General features: G+C 32.1%; 2 long non-coding RNA genes across 2 annotated transcripts; both read left to right on the forward strand.

Moving 5' to 3' along the window:
• The first annotated feature begins 322 nt into the window (after positions 1–322).
• On the forward strand, positions 323–5,878 carry LOC143080604 (uncharacterized). The gene is made up of 6 exons (XR_012979743.1): positions 323–1,014; positions 1,485–1,548; positions 1,804–2,968; positions 3,413–3,480; positions 3,847–3,910; positions 4,540–5,878. It is a non-coding gene; the product is annotated as an uncharacterized LOC143080604 (long non-coding RNA).
• Positions 5,879–7,401: 1,523 nt separating this feature from the next.
• Positions 7,402–10,322, forward strand: LOC143080605 (uncharacterized). The gene is made up of 3 exons (XR_012979744.1): positions 7,402–7,420; positions 7,656–7,712; positions 8,193–10,322. It is a non-coding gene; the product is annotated as an uncharacterized LOC143080605 (long non-coding RNA).
• The last annotated feature ends 7,672 nt before the right edge of the window (positions 10,323–17,994 follow it).

A 17,994-nucleotide genomic window follows, 5' to 3' on the forward strand; every position in this document is an offset into this window, starting at 1 on the left:
CAGTATTTTATAAATATATTTAATAAATTGTTTGTATGTAAAAATGTGAATTTCTTCAGTTGCCATGATTGTAAAACAAAAATGAGATGCTTTGGAACATTCTGGTGACTATTGTTTTTTTTTATAAAATACAATGGAAAGGACATTTCATTACTTGGAAAAAATGGATTCAGTGAACTGATCAGCATAAAAACCTATGATGGAAAACTTTTCAAAGCAGCCTGGATATCAGCTCCAAGGAAGATGGTCAATTAATCTTCAACCAAGTTTGAGGCTTTACCAAGAAAATAGGAAGGCAAGTTTATTTAAGTCAAACTGTTTCTAAACATTATCATAAAAAAAGTTAAATAATGCAGACAACACCCTACTAATTTTCTGCATGTAAAACACCATTGATGAATTAGTTTTCAAGTTTCATAATTTAACTTACCAGGTACTGGAACCAGACTTTCTAGTAAAATATCAATAGTAAATTCTAGGGACAGCCTATACTAGTATAGTATAGAAAGTCTGTGTAAATTTTGAGTACTCAAATTTCAAGTGGAGTCAAGTACAATTAACAGCAATATTTGTCCCTTCAATGGGAGATAACTTTAAAATTTGCACATGATTTTTGTGCAGTTAAAATTCCAAACAAAACCTTGACTTTATTATGTTAAGTTTTCTGTTTTAGCCGGATTGATAATTAATACTTGCAATAAATTAATGATATTTTGTATAAAGTTACATTTCTATCAAATTATTTGAATTAGCAATGTTGGTATCCATCAGATTTTTTTTATTTTCTGCTGCTAGGCAACACATCTCTGTGTCAACAATTTATCTTACAAACTTGTGTGGATACTATTGTGAACATTTTGTAGGAAATCAGAACAATATATAGAAACATTTATATTTACGGAGAAATTTATAAAATATATAATGTGTCAATCATAATTTCTTTTTAGGTTCTTCTGTGGCATGTTTTCATGGTGTGGGAATAAGACTTGGTGGTCTAATACAGCTAATACAAAGGTATGTACCAGTGTGTTAGTCCTGTTTAAAAAAAGGGATTTGGTGTGATTGCTAATGAAACAACTCTCCATAGGAGACCAAATGATACAGAAATTAACAGCTATAGTTCAGTGTAAGGGCCTTCAACAATGAGCAAAACCCATACTGCATAACCAGCTTTAAAAGGCCCAGAAATCACAAATTTAAAACAATTCAAATGAGAAAACTAATGGCCTAATTTGGTGCTTTATGTTTGTGTGCATTTGGGTATAAATATTTGAACTTTTAATGATCTGATTTGATTATGTAAAAGTTTGTTGGGATGCTGAATTGCTGTTCTCAACTTCTATTACATATTTATAGACTCTATTTAATTTGCCACTGGACGTAAAGTAATCAATAATCAATAATTCAATCTATGTAATATACATACAGTATACCAAAAATGATCCTTTTAAACAATTTTAATGACTAAGCATTTGATATTTCAGATTAGCATCACAGCTTGTCTGTAAGGATTGAAGCTGGGAGTGGGCATTGGAGCTGACTTTTATGGTAAGGACCAATACAAAAAAAAAATATGTGAAAAAAGAAATATGTTAGACATCTACCAATGATTTGTGTTTCATCCTTTTCCTAATAAAGACTGGTAGTTCAAAAGTTATATCAGCAAATCACTTTTAAACAAAGTAAGAGAAATGTTTTATGCATCATGATTATAATGATCAGTTTTTTATTATTTTGCATTTGCTATTGTTTCAATTTTCATGTTTTGTCAGTTACGATTAAGTTTACATATTTCTTTTTCAGATATCTGTGGCTGCATAAAATGGCTATGTGATTTCACTGTAACAGTAAAGAATGTAAATCAGACTATTTTTGTTTATGTTGAGAAAATGTTCAGGATTAAAAAAAAAAAATTTTGTACAGGTTCTCCATTTTCAATAAGATTGGAAGTTGTAGGTTAACTTTTCTTTTAAATTTTAAATATTACTTTTTATTTTCTGTTCATACTCATGTCTTGGCAAAACACTTTCAGTAGTTTAAGAATGGAGAATCTTTAAAAAAAAAAAAAATAAATAAAAAAAAAATAAAAAAATTTATAATAAAATGTTTAATTGTTGAAATGTATTTTTTTTTTGCAAAGTGATGTATATATTTTTCATCTTTTTGTTATTTTTAGCTGACTGTAATAAACGGTATATTTTTTAAAGAATATTTTACAAGAAGCATAGTTGAAGAATATCTTGGATGAAAGTAGATTGATTGATTTTTGGTGTTTAACTCCACTTTCAGCATGATTTGTTATATCCTGGTTGTCAGTTTTTATTTGTGGAGACGGCCAGAGTGGCAGGTGAAAACATCACCTCTAACAGCTAAACTGGCAACTCTAGTCAATTAAGATTGAAGTTAAACACACCTACCTAGTGATACTGTAGTTAAACTACTTTGACCATTTAGCTGCCATTATTCCATCAGCACTAAATATGTTATTGAAATGTGCTGGATTTTTGTAATTTAATTATTTATTTATTTTGATTACACTATATGTTATTTGTTATATATAACAAAGATGTGTGAAATTTAGGTCAAAGGGAGGTAATTTATTATACTATGTTTAACTTCAAATATTTCAAATTCCCTCAATGTTAGATTTTTATTTACTCTGATACTCACATATATGCACTTTTGTACATATCAGATATTTTCTAGATAATAGAAATGTGAAGTGGGAAAAATTATGTGTCAATAAAATTATTTGGTTAAATTTTTTAAAACGGTTATTACTGGTAAATGATGTGCATCTGATATTTTTTTATGTATGTTACTTTATTTTGTAAAAACAAATGGACACAACATAGATTGACAATACGATAATGAGGAGAAAGACCTTGGCAGCCAAGAGAACAGCTCTTTGGAAGATGGTCAATTAAATCTTCAACCAAGTCTGAGGCTTTACCAAGAAAACAATAAGGCAAGTTTATTTTAGCAAAGATCTTTTAAGATAACAGACCCTTTTGAAATATTGCATTTAAAACACCATTGATGAATTAATTTACTAGTTTTTAAACATTTAAAGATACAAGATACATGAACAAGATTTTCTAACAAAACATCAATAGTAAATCCTTAAAATAGCCATTAAACTTGAAGAAAAGACTAGTACAATTTAAACATGATTTTTTTCATTCAATGGGAGATAACTTAGTAAAATATTCATATATATTTTTTGTGCAGTTAAACTTCAAATTTTTGACTTTTTTAAAACTTTTTTATCCTTTATATTGATTTAAAAAAAATATTGATTTTATACAACCTGCAATAAGAAATCAGAACAACATTTAGTAAATTTTAGATCATCGGTAACATATATATTATTTTATGAAATAATAAATTGTCAATTTTGATTCTTTTTCAGGTTCAATCTGTGACATATTTTCATGATGTGGGAATAAGACTTGATGGTCTGATACAGCTAATACATAGGCAAGTACCAGTATATTAGTCCTGTTCTGGAAAAAAATCTGAAATGTACTATAAATATTTTATGGAAAAATTAGATTTGAATGTTGAAAAGAGTGTGTACAGAAGTCTACTCGTATTATTATATCAGTAACCAAATAAGGGTAAAGTTAAGGATCTGAATTGTTTACATAAAAATTCGTTGGATTGTTGGATTGCTGTCTCGTCCATATGTTCTTGACATTTATTACACATTTAAAGACTATTTCTATTTAATAATTTGCCACTGGACCTTAAGCAACCAACAACCAATCATTCAATCTATTAAAAATACATACCAAAAATGATCTTTTTAAACAATCTTTAACGACTAATAATTTTATTTTTCAGGTTAGCATCACAGCTTGTCTGAAAGGATTGAAGCTGGGAATGAGCATTGGAGCTGACTTTTGAGGTATGAACCAATATATAAAATCATCCATGAGCATTTTTAAACCCAAGATTTTTATTATGCATAGATGTAGATCTTACATATTTATGTTTTCTTTACTTATAATTAAATATACAATCTAGGAGGTATAAAGATACATAAAAAAGTCAGAAACTATAATATGAAATCTTGTAATTTCTGTTATTTTGTTTTCTGTAGTTGTCCCCATGTAGTTGTCCCCATATATGAAAATATGTAAATGTGGTATGTATGGCAATGAGACAGCTATCAACAAGAGACCAAATGATGTGGATGTAAGCAACTAAATGTCACCCTATGCCTTTAACAATGAGCAAAACCTATATTGTATAGTTAGCTATAAAGGTTCAACATGACTTAATGTTAAAAACAATCAAGTATGTTAATAGCCTGACTATAAAACAATGTTAAAGATATTTGTCAAGGCATCAGCCAATAATTTGTTTTTCATCCTTTTATTGCTAAGAAATACTGGTACTTTATGTCAATAAATCACTTTATAACAAAGAAAAAGAAATGTTCTATACATTATAATTGTAATGCTTAGTTAATTATAACTGTTTTGCAATAAATATTATTTCAATTTTCATGAGTAATGTATATTTCTTTTTCAGATTTCTGTGACTGCATAAAATGGTTGTATGATATAACTGCAACAGTAGAGAATGTAATTCAGACTATTTTTGTGTATACTTGAGAAAATGTTAATAACTTTTTAACAAAAAAAAAAAATTATGTAAAGATTCTCCATTTTCAACAAGATTGGAAGTTGTTGGTAAATTACAAAAATTCTTTCTTTTTTCTGTTAATACTCATGTCTAATCAAAACACTTCCAGCAGTTTAAGAATGGAAATTCTGAAAAAAAAAAAAAAAAAAAAGAAATAGAAAAAGAAAAAAAAAGAAAAAAAGAAAATAAATTAAAATGTTCAATTATTGAAATGTATTTTTTTTTGCAAATTGTAATGTATATATTTTTGCCATCTTTTTGTTATTTTAGGATTTGAGATACTTTCAATTTTTATAGGTTACTTTATAGCTAATGCAATTAAATCTGCAGATGTAAATATTCCCACTAAAATTCTTAGCAAAAGTTTTTCCTTATTTTTGTTTTTTAAGCAACATTTCAAAATATCTTACCTCTCAAACGTATACTAAAAAGATGGATAATAGTCTTTAGTAAATATACATGTATCCCCTTACATCCTTTTCTTTTATGTTAATTTAATATCTTAAAGATAAGGTTTTTATATTTTACTACCGTGTGACACTCAGGGCCGTAACTACCTATGAGGCAGGGGAGGCAAGTGCCTCCCCGGAATTTTCTACACCAAAAAAGTTATGAAATGAAATATTAACAATATGTAGTACTACACGAAGAACTTGAATACACATGTTTACAGTTTTAACAGTGATATCATGATATGTGATGTATCTGTCATTTTCCGGATTTTTGATCGAAACGGTGAACCATTTCAGTATTTGTTTTAGTATTTTGTTTTAAGTGGCCTTCCATCTGTTATTCAGTATTTCCTATGTTGTACGAGAACGCATAAGAAACTTGGCTTTCCACAATTTTAAACAAAAAACTAATCACATTTATTTAGGGGCTCAATTAAGCAGAGGAAGTTCCCTTTGTATTGTGAATCTTTTATGATATCGGAAATTCGTTACCGGCTGAATCAGCTGTTGGATATTTTTTTGACGTGTCCAGTCAGACAGTACGTCTCCCGATCGTACGAGAACATTATGGTAAATGCCTTAGTAGTAAAACACTCACATTCGTTGTAGTTCTATACATGTCTGTTCAGCTTTCTACAATATTGAAATTCAAGGTCCTCGATAAAAAAAAATATCTTGCGTTCTATTATCTTGCTTTAGGCTTATATATATATTTTTTTAACTTACCAGTTTGATTTTTAACAAAAATATCTTTAAAAACAGATAATAATCGTTTGCAATATATTTAATGTTAATAATTATAGTTCAAAGTACGGCTTTCAAGACACTGCCTTGGCTCACCCCTAACAGCAATCTCAGTTTGTTTTTGCATAAAAATTGCTTCCAGGTTCAAGCAATACTGATGAGTCTTAAGGAAAACAGTAATTTTTAGCCATTTTTCTGTGGAAAAAAAATCCGCGGGGGGCTGTGCCCCAAACCCCCTATCTAAGGGGCCTCAATCGGCGGCCAAAACCCCTGCCTCTCCTGAATTCAACCCCTGGTTACGGCCCTGACACTGTTATTCTAATGGGGAGGAATTTATTTAAAGAAGTTAGATATATCTTTTTCACCTTTCTGTGATATTTAGCTTTTTTAGTTTAGTTTGTAACAAAGGTTATATTTGTTTTAAGAATAATTTTACAAGAGGCATACCAGATACTTTTGTTATTAATTTATTTTTAAATTTGAATTATACTATTTTTATTTTTGGTTAAATATAACGAGGATGTGGAGTCCTAACAGGGTGAAATTTGGTCAAAGGGAGGTAATTTATTTTACCCCTGTTAACTCCACGTACTTGAAATACCCTGAGTGTTTGAATTTTATTTACTTTTGTGTACTTTTTTTTTTTATATCAGATGTATACTAAAAAGGTAATATTAACTATTATTTAGAGTTCTGTAATAAAAAAAAAATGTAAGCAGAGCTCTAGATAATAGGTATGTAGGGTGGGAAAATCATGGATCACTTACATTGATTTGCTGAAATTTTCAAGAAGGGGATTTATTGAAAAGACATCTGATATTTTTCTGTATTTAACTGTATTTCTGTAAAAAAAAAAAAAGACAAGAGATTGTGAGGAGAGCCACATAATTGCACCACAATAGAAGCTCTAAGAAAGATGGTCTATTAATTCTTCAACCAAGTCTGAGGCTTTACCATGAGAAATATGTGGTAAGTTTAAATATTCTACAAAAGGAGTAGGTTTCCTTTTTGAGCTTAAATTTAAAATTAAGATTTATTGACCAATATTACAATGAACCAAAGCTAATGCAGTGACTAGATGTATGTTCCTGCGTTTTATTCATGACGTAACAAAAAGTACTCATTACAATTTTCCCAAACAAAATCAATGAAAATGGCTAAATTTCCATTGATTATTGGACAGGAAACATAGAGCGCATATGTCGACAAGAAAGATCTTTGAAAATATTTTTTATGACAGTTTACATGTCTTACTTGAATATTTAGTTTTTCGACGGCTGCGCTCTGTTTCCTGATCCTATTTTTGCTGAAATCTGGTTGATTTTGTGATATTTTGCAAAAATTCCTTATTTTGACCTAATTGGGATGTAAAAATTAATGCGTTATAAAACTTTAACAGAAATAGTTCTATATACTTTCTCACATGTCTTTTAGTCAACTTAAAACATTTTTTATCTTGTTACATTGAACTTAATAATTGGGGCCATATGAACTTACTCCTTTATGGTTAATATATTCAAGGCATTTAACATTACTTTTTATGCAGGGAACATGATACTGTAAACATGTTGGTAAGTAATCAAGCATCTTTTTGATAATTTTATAGTATTTAACATCAATTTGATAAAGGTTTTAAGTACCAAAAAAAATGAAATACAGGGTTTTCTATTGCAAATTTAAAACCATGAGATTAAAAATATTTTTTTCCATGATTTTTTGTTATCCTAGTACTATTTTAAATTCATTATGATGAAATGAAGATTTTTGTTGAGAAGTTTGGAATAACTGATCTATTTTGTATTCCAGGTTAGCATCAGGTTTCCATTGGGTTATTTAATTGACAGTAATTCGAGATGTTTAAAGGTGAGAACTTATTAATCAACATACAAGTTAATCAATTGGATCAGATCTTTAGCTTGAAACACCAGCAGAGTATTTTTATTAATATGCAATCAATTGGATCAGATCTATAGCTTGAAACACCACCAGAGTACTTTTATTAATATACAATCAATTGGATCAGATCTTTAGCTTGACACACCCACAGAGTACTTTTATTAATATACAATCAATTGGATCAGATCTTTAGCTTGACACATCCACAGAGTACTTTTATTAATATACAATCAATTGGATCAGATCTTTAGCTTGACACACCCACAGAGTACTTTTATTAACTATTTCTTTTCATTTAGTCTTGGAATTCCTTATTACAAATTTCAAAAGAATTTATTCCTATGTTTTATCTGTTTCTTAAATTGCCACTCAAATTTGATCATTTACCTATAAGATTATCCAATATTAAGAGTTAAAAAATGAAATTTATCTTTATTTCTTTTACAGTTGAAAGTGTTGCTGTTGCTGTTTTGAATGGTAGAATACTCAGAGGATGATACTGCAAACCATTGGATGAACTGTAGCTTTCTCTAAAAAAATCTGTAGATGTTACTCTTGCATGCAGAATGAATTGCTGACAAATTTTTATTATTTTTAGTTTGTTCAATTTTTGTCTGTTGTGTGATTTTTTTTTGTGTTTTTTTCTCATTTATAATTATTTATATTTTATGGTTCCTTTTTTTTTAGGATTGTACTCAGTTTCTATTCAACTCCCTCCAAAAGATAAAGCGGAACCGGTAAAATAAGTTTGATTTTGAAGTATTGTTTTATAATTAAATGGGTAATTTGGATAACATGATTAAGTGAGGTCCCCCTTTTTCTGAAAAAAAAAATGTTTGATTATATAGGGAATCACTGAAGCATGACAGGAGTGGGCCACCTCTTAAGCAGTCAGTGGGCCCCCACTTGTGAAAATTTCTGGATCTGTAACTGCAGTCTACCTTGACACATTATTCTGACTTCCAGCTGACCAGTCTTTGTCCTTACTCCTTAATGCAACAACAATTATTAAATCTTTTGTTTGACCCATCCTGGGATCAAATCCCAAGACCTTCTGCCCTTGAGGAAAGCACAAAATGGGCTATTGGGTAAGATTTGTCTGTTAATTTGTCCATCCACAGCTTATAATCTATTGGAAGGCTTTCATTGAAACTTTCAGATTATCTTCTGTAACTAATGGCACTGTGTATTTAATTTTAGCAAAATAAATGTTTTGGTTCCTAATTGTAATGAATGGACCTCTTAAAAATTTTGAATGATTTGTTGAAGAAGCTTCTTGTACCCCTTTTTATCATGTGAAGGATAGGTTGGTTTGAAAATAATGTTTGTAATCTTGTTTTTAGTAGTTGGATCTCTTTATGACAAAATTTCATATCATTAAAAAGAAATAAAAAAAAAATTTGGCTATGACACTTAAATACCCATTGTAGCTTTTATGTGAATTTCATAAGGCTTTGCTATAACAAGATTTGTGTTTTATCTGGTTTTATGTGATTTTAGTGGTTTTTATGTGATTTTATTTGTTTTTACTGTCAAATCTTGTTATACCAAGCCTTAATATGATTGAGATAATAGATTATGCTTATACATGCAATTAGAAATATGAATTTACATAATGAGATCGGACATTTCTATGCTTTTAAGTCTTAGGAGATAAAATATAAAATGATTGAACATAGCTTATGATGCCGTCCTTAAAAACAAATTGCAAGATTTATGAATGTAGAATCTGCTCTAACTAATTCTATGCTCATATCAGCTGAACCAATCTATCCTTCAATATGACCCCCCCCCCCCCCCTGAAAAAAAAAATATAAATAAAAAATTTAAAAATATGAGAAATACAATGTTATAAATGGAAGAGTCCATTTAGCAATTGGAGAACCTTTAGAAATGAACAAAATGTATAAAATCTGGACAGATACTTAAGATTATTTGAAAGTTTGAAAGTATAGACAAAGTCCATTTAATCTTTTATTTGTGGTTGGAAGTTGTAGATGGATGAGAACACAGATGATATAATATACTTGCTTACTATAGCACATTTCCTGATGGATAGATCAAATCAGACTATGGGTCTGGGTTTTGCTCTTGGTTGAAGGCTGTGTGGTGACTGATAGTTGTTATATTCTACATCATTTGGTCTTTGTAGAAGAGTTGTCTCATTTAACATTGTCAATCTTAAAACATCTTATTTTTGTTTATAAAAAATAATAACTTGGTCTTAGTGATCCCCTTCCTGAAAAAGGACTAGTTCCAAAAAATTTAAAAAATATATTTACATGTAGACAACTTTGCTCAAAAATAGGATGGGGATATAAAGAAATTTTATATAATATTAGAACTTTGGGTTTTGAATGTCAAATGAAATGCAGTTGAAAACCTACTAGTTTTGGCACAGATCAAGATATTTAGTTTATTTCAATAACCTAGTAAACAAGTTGAGTACACATCGAAAGTGAATGGGATTCATGTATTTTTATGCCTTTTATATTGTAGTACATGTACTTACCATAGTTTTCATTTGTTATATTTGTAAATTCCTTTTTCAAAAGTATGAGACAAGCTGAGGATTCAGATTTTACGGAATTCTTTAAATTAATTTTAAGTTTGGTTTTAAGTAATGAAAAGCCTCAAGTTTAATATTGAGCAAAAAAATATTCTTTTATATTACCTAATGATATTAAAAGTTAGTACATGTATCTCAGAACAGAATTGATTTTCTAAAACAGTCAGTCTGGTATAAAGAAATTAAAAAAAAAAATCCTCAGCGCTGTCAATTATTTTGTATAATTGTAATATTTAACTAATGATAACTTACCCATAATGCAGATCCTTTTCCTCCTTTTACTTGTAAAGGGGACAAAAAAAAACAAATATTTCTACAATTTCTTTAGTATTTGTACACACTTGATGGAGCATAATGGGTCTGGTTTCATTTGGGTATTTAATATTATGATGCATGATGATATAAATAAATTGATAAATAAAAATTCAATTGAGAAAACCTATCTTATATTTTATTTGAGTCTGAATGACAAATAAAGGGGGAAGAGGTTTCTGTGGTCAAGCTAAATCACAGGTAATTTATTGTATCGTATGGACGAAATTGTAGGTCGAAGATATTTGGTATGCAGTTGTATAAGCATTGGAACATCTTATTTCCAAGGAGATTATTTTGCTCCTCCCCCTCAGTTATAGCCTATTAACTTTGAAACTTTTAATTAATTTAGTTTACATGTATAAGCTTGCAGATAGGTCAGTTTGAGAGGAATTATCAGGAGTAGGTCAATGATATTTGGTATGCAGATGTATTAGCACCTCATTTCCAAAGAGATTATTTGGCTCCCACCTCAGTCATGGTTTATTGACTGTTAATGTTTTGCATCATTTACATGTGATTTGTGATTAGATCAGTTTAAGATGAGTGACTAATATCTGATATTTGGTATGCAGTTGTATTGGCATTTGCAAGTCTCATTTTCATAGAGATTCTTTGGCCCCACTCATCATGGTTCATTGACTTTGAAACTATTACAGTTTTACCAGGAACCACTATCGATAAGTCAATGGTATTTGGTATTCAATTTTAAAAGAATTGGCATAACCTTGGTAGTTTTTTGCCCTGCACTGTCAGTCCTGGTTCATTGACCTTGAATTATTTGTATCAATCACATGTTTAGATGTTGCTTTTTTAATTTCAACATTTGCATTGTACTACCAAAATTATTAAACGCAAGAAATCACAAATATGATATGAAAAATCAGTCGATTGACTTATCCAGCAGAATTTTGTTAACATTAGGTCTATTTTTGGTCTGTTTTTTAGATACTATAAGTGAAAGTAAACAATATATGGTATACAGAATGATTGTAAGGTGCATAAGATTGTCTGACAAGTACATCTGACCTTGACCTCATTTTTATGTTTGGTCAACATTGTTTTTTTAAATAGGTCTCAACTAAAGTGAGTGTATAGGATATTTATAAGGTGAAGTATGGATTACTTTTCAATCTGACCGGGTATCGAAATTGGCCTTTATTTTAATGGATCATTTCTGTGACCTGTATTGTTGGTCTTGAAGACTTTCAACATACCGTTAGTCAGTTTTCAGTGTTGGTCTAGCCTGAGACTACTATAACACAGAGATTGGTCACTACCGATTTATCATGTAATGTGAGTCTCCACATATTTATCTACGTTATTTTATGTTATAGTAGTCGCAGGTCTAGTACAAAGTAGGGTAAATATTCATATGAGATTAACCCATCCTGAATATGCATATGAATTAGCTGATGAGTGTTTGGCAGACATTCATTATCAGTTACACAGGATGGACAATTCTCTATGCATTCCTTTCCAAGTCATAAAGGATGGGCCTGACGGGTTATTTTCGTTCTTCGTGATTGACAAAAAAATCAACTCGTGAATCGTGATGAAACCCCCTCCCCCCAATCAGGCCCCTCATAACCTCATAAAGGCAAAACCAACAAATTTTTGATAACATTATTTTTCTTTTATAACATATTATACTTTTGGCTTGTCATCTGACATATGATCTACACGTGGCTTGTTACTGTTGGGGTTTTTGCCAAGCCTGCGACTTTTGTTGCAGAAAGCTTGACATAGGGATAGTGATTCCGCCTCGGCGGTGGTGGTGGCGGCGTAAGCTAACTTCTTAGAAGCTTTATAAGGTCTTTATGCTCGTCAAATAGTTTTCACTTGACCTCGACCTTATTTCATGGATCAGTGAACAAGGTTAAGTTTTGGTGGTCATGTCCATATCTCAGATACTATAAGCAATAGGTCTTGTATATTCGGTATATAGAAGGACTGTAATGTGTACATGTCCAACTGGCAGGTGTCATCTCACCTTGACCTCATTTTCATGGTCCAGTGGTTATAGTTATATATAGGTTTGTGTTTTGGTCTGTTTTTCTTATAATGTATGCAGTAGGTATACTATATTTGGTGTATGGAATGATTGTAAGGTGTGCATGTCTAGGTGGCAGGTGTCATCTGACCTTTACCTCATTTTCATGGTTCAGTGATCAAAAGTTAAGTTTTTCAGTTTTGGTCTTTTTTTCTAATACTATATGCAATAGGTCAACTATATTTTGGTGTATGGAAATATATCATGATCAATATGTCAGTCGTGCAGGTTTTATTTGAACTTTTCATTGCTTTATTGGTAAAGTAAGCCGGAGTGCCCGGAGAAAACCACCGACCTTTGATAGGAAAACCGACAATCATAGTCAATCAAGATTGGAGTCTAGTGCACTCGTACGAGCGGGGTTCGAACTCCCAACCTCGGTGTTGACTGGTTAGTGATAACAGTAGTAATTACTTAGACCACTTGGCCACCGAGGCCCCGAAGCTAATTGAAAAATAGCCTTAAAGAAATAATCTGCAATGGTTTCAACATAAAACTAATAGCATGCGCTATAAAAAAAAATACTTTGGGATACTTCATATTTTCTTTATAGTGAACAAAAAGATATAAACTCATAAGAATAAGTGATCAGTATACTGGAGTTTCTTCTTGACAACATAGTTGGTGAATTTGGAGGTATTTTTCAACGAATTGTCGGCACTCCTATAGGAACGAACTATGCGCATCTCTTTGTCAACCTCTTCTTATTTTCATATGAGTCGGAGTTCCTTTAGATGCTTGGAAAAAAAAAACCCAAGAAGACAAAGAAGCCAGGTCATTTAATTTCGCATTCAGATATATTGATGATGTTCTTTCCATTAACAATCCAAACTGTTCAACTAATATATCCTCAGCATAAGAAATAAAAGAAACAGACGTGGCTTCCCCTGCCTCATTTTAAGACTTATTATACCTCGAATTTGACATAAACGGTACCAGAATCTATGACAAACGAGACGATTAAATTTTGAAAGTATCAATTCCACCCACCCACCCCTATTTAGCAGCAATATGCCAACTTCACCTGCACATTGGATATACATTTCCGAACTCATTCAGCAGTTTCTAAGCAATGTCCGAGCAGAACGTTGATGAAGACCGTGTATGTTAAAGAGCATCTCGTTCTTTTTCTAAAAAGGTTTATCGGAGCAGGTGTATAGTAGGGGCGAAAAAATAAACTCACAACGCCATGGGTGAAAAAGAAAAAGACAAATATTCAAATAATAGTACACGAGAAACAACATAGAAAATAAAATAAAATATGGTCAAATATAATACCTAGCCATGGTAAGATGAGCATAGAGCATGACATGACACCTATATCGACACCTCAATTCAGAAAGATGGGGTACCAGAAGTACCAGGGTGCCTCGAACATACAATCGTTTTAACAACAAAGATTATCTATGAAGTCAAAGAGAACAAAAGGCAATTTGACTGTCCTGTGGTTAGACCTGGCAAACGCGTACGGGAGTAAACAACACAAGCTACTAAGTAGTAGACTTAACCCAGGAGGAATACCGCATATCTGGTAAGATTAGAGAAATGCTTCAGCACTATTTTAACAAATTTATTATGAGGTTTACAGTTGCCAACTATACACAACAGCTTGGCAAAGGCTAGCAGTTGGAATCGTTACAGGATGTACCATATCAGTAGTTTTATTCTCAACAACAATGAAGATGCTAGTAAAATCAGAAGAGAGGGTGGTCAGAGGACCTTTTATGTCATTTGGGGTCAGTCAGCCACTACCAAGAGCATTCACATGATTCAGGATGACATGACAATACCGGTAACAGCAAAGTAAGTTCCGGAAGTAGTTATAAAAGGTACCAGGATTATAATTTAGTACGCCAGACGCGCGTTTCGCCTACATAAGACTCATCAGTGACGTTCATATCAAAATATTTATAAAGCCAAACAAGTACAAAATTGAAGAGCATTGAGGATCCAAAATTCCCAAAAGGTACCAAATACGGCTAAGGTAATCTATGCCTGGGATAAGAAAAGCCTTAGTTTTTCGATAAATTCAAAGTTTTGTAAACAGGAAATTTATAAAAATGACCACGTTATTGATATTCATGTCAACACCGAAGTATTGACTACTGGGCTGGTGATACCCTCAGGGACAAAACGTCCACCAGCAGTGGCATTGGCCCAGTGGTGTAAATAGTTATCAAAGGTACCAGGATTATAAGGAAGGCAAGTGGATTCTGCAAAATCTAGGTGAGCTTATAGACTGGCCACGTATGAAGTTCAAGCCTCCAAAGTCAAGGAGTCTGATATTAAAGAAAAGAAAGGTGCAGGAAAGAAAGATCATAATTGGAGGAGACATCATTCCAACAATCATGGAGAAACCAGTCAAATCTTGGGCAAGTGGTTTAGAGACTTCTTGAACGACAGAGAAAGTGTAGATGAGATGGTATCACAGGCAGGAAAGTGAATGGACATTATTGACAAGCCGGGTTTAGCTGGGAATTACATGGCGGGGTGCTATCAGGATGGAATATTACCATAGGATGGCCTTTGTTGATGTACGAAGTATCTCTAACCAAGGTTGAACGTTTAGAGAGGATGTTCAACAGACACTTACGCAAATGAATTGGGGTTCCAAAGAGTTTTAGCAGCATTGTCTTGTACAGCACCAGTTCAAAACTTCAATTACCAATGTCTTTTATTACAGAGGATTTTAAGTCACAAAAAACAGACAAGTTATGATGCTAAGAGACAGTAAGGATGACAAGGTGAAAGAGGCAAATGTTGATGTCAGGACAGGAAGGAAAGAAATGGGTGACCAAGACCGCTGTTGAAGATGCAGAGAGCCTATTATTAAAGACATAGAGACATAGTGGGAATGCTAACATCAGGGCGACTTGGTTTTGGCAACATTCAACAACCATTATGGCAGTCAGGAGATGCAAGACAAGAAGGGAACCTGTTCAGCAAGAAGTTGGAGAAGAAGAAGATCGACAAGTAAGAGCCGTCAGTATGAAACAACAAGGGCAATATATGAAATGGGAAATGGCAAGACCAAGAGAGATCAGTTGGCATGAGATCTCGAGATGTGGAGAATGGAGTGTCAGACAATAAGCTTCTTACTAAGATCAGTATACGACGTACTACCAACACCCAAAAACCTTGCAATGTGGAAACTGATTGTAGACCCTAGTTGTAAGTTGTGCGGTAAGCCAGCAAACCTAGAACATGCTATAAAATTGAGAATGGAAATGTCGTCTTGACCAAGTCCTTCTAGAAATAGCGCAGTCTTGGACACACAGAAGAGGAAGAAACTAAGATTGAGAAGGGTCAAAAGTTCATCAACTTCATCAAAAGAGGCGGAGAGTCATCAAGAAACACATACAGCAAGTCATTGGTAATTGTAGCAGCGCAACAGCAAATGACTGGGGGATGCAAGCCGACGTTGGGGGAAAGACTACCTTCCCAAGACAGATTTTAACAACAACCCTCCAACCAATCATTGTGCTGTGGTCCAGAATCAGCAGACATGTCATTCTTGTAGAGCTAACAGTGCCATGGAAAACAAGACTTGAAGAAGACAATGAGAGAAAGCTTGCCAAGTACCAGGAATTGGTAACAGACCGATCCAAGAGAAGAATAGGAGGACATGGTATTTTCCAGTGGAGGAAGGATGTAAAGGCTTTGTTTCTCAAACGTTTTGGAGAGCATTGGGGTCCCTTGAACTAACTGGATTAGTAAGAAAAAAATTTGTTGGAAAAGTTGGGAGACAGGCAGATGAAGCTTCTGGTTGGGTATATGGAGGAAGAGAGAAGAGCAGTTGAAGAGCTACAGCGCCGAAACAGTCGAAAAGAGGGGATCCACCTGATGATGGAACAAGCTGAGCAGTGGAAACACTTTATTTAATGTACACAAGACACATAGACAAATAAAATAAATAAAGTCAACAGTAGTATACTGCTGTTCCAAATTCATAAATCGATTATAAAAAATGGTCAAATATAACGCCTACCCATGTTAAAATGAGCAAAGAGTATGACATAAAGGAATTATTTCTATTCTAATAGGACAAATATAGTATTTGTATAGGTCGAAGCGTACGAAAATAACTTTAAAATGCCGTTCTCGTTTCCTCCCCTTGATTCTTTAAATTACATTTGTATATCTAATAAGTTTAAAAACTACAAGCAGGGTAAATACATAATGTTTGATAAACAATATATAATAAAATGTTATATAAGCTGCAAAAATGTATATATTTTATTAGAATAACAATGAAAATAACGAGAATATAATTTGTGTGTCAAACACATTGTGTGCCATTTATAACATGGACATAATAAGGACATCATATTAGAATATAATGAAGTTCTATGCGACTGTCATACAAGTGAGAGGTTTAGCTAGATATAAAACCATTTCCATGAAAATGTCTGTATCAAGTCAGAAATAGGACAGTTGGTATCCTTTCGTTTGATGTGTTTGAGCTTTTGATTTTGTCATTTGCTTAGGGACTTTCCGTTTAGAGTTTTCCTCAGAGTTTGGTACATAAGTCATTCGACTTTTTATTACCATTTGTACGAAATCGTAGATCGTGATAGATGCATTTGAATGCACTAATAGAAACAAAATAGTTGTACCAAGGACTAAAGATATCAGATTAAAAATATACAAACTGACGGTATGAAGCCAGCACAGTTTGCATGAAATGTAATTAAAACCCTATGGTACTGACCTGATCTGATATCTAAATTTTCCAAGGATGATCACTGCGGCCGGCTTTGAGATATGACAAAATAAAGTGCATTGGTCGAAACATTCTAAACATCCTATCCATGAACATTTCCAGAAATGTTGCAATGAAACATATGTTCAGATATTCAAGTCACAAAATGATGTTAAACTTATCAACAAAATAGCATAACTTTTACAAGGAACAATCTATTATCTGTTCTAAAAATATCAGATATCATTGTTAAAATCATCTTTTAAAATTTCAGTTATCTTTCTTTGTCCAGAATTGTAGTTGTATTCTTATGCATACATATTGCATTAGACTGACAGATAGTTTAGAAATAATTCAAGTCAACTACATGTTTAGATATGATTTCATTGCAACAAATGGATGCTCAATATTTGTTTCTTTTTTTTCTTGTTATGAAAATATTTTTATTCAGAACCGGAAAAATAGCCACTGGATAGCTTTTAATTAGAAGTGTATTGCAAGGTTCTTAGACATGGCCCTTTTTAGTATTAAAACTGTATTTTTTCACGTACATCGTGGGCTCTGTATCAAATAATAACTGATTTGGTCATAGGTTAAATCTTGTAGTTATCAC

This window comes from Mytilus galloprovincialis, chromosome 6 (assembly GCF_965363235.1).
Source record: "Mytilus galloprovincialis chromosome 6, xbMytGall1.hap1.1, whole genome shotgun sequence".
Lineage (NCBI taxonomy): Eukaryota > Metazoa > Mollusca > Bivalvia > Mytilida > Mytilidae > Mytilus > Mytilus galloprovincialis.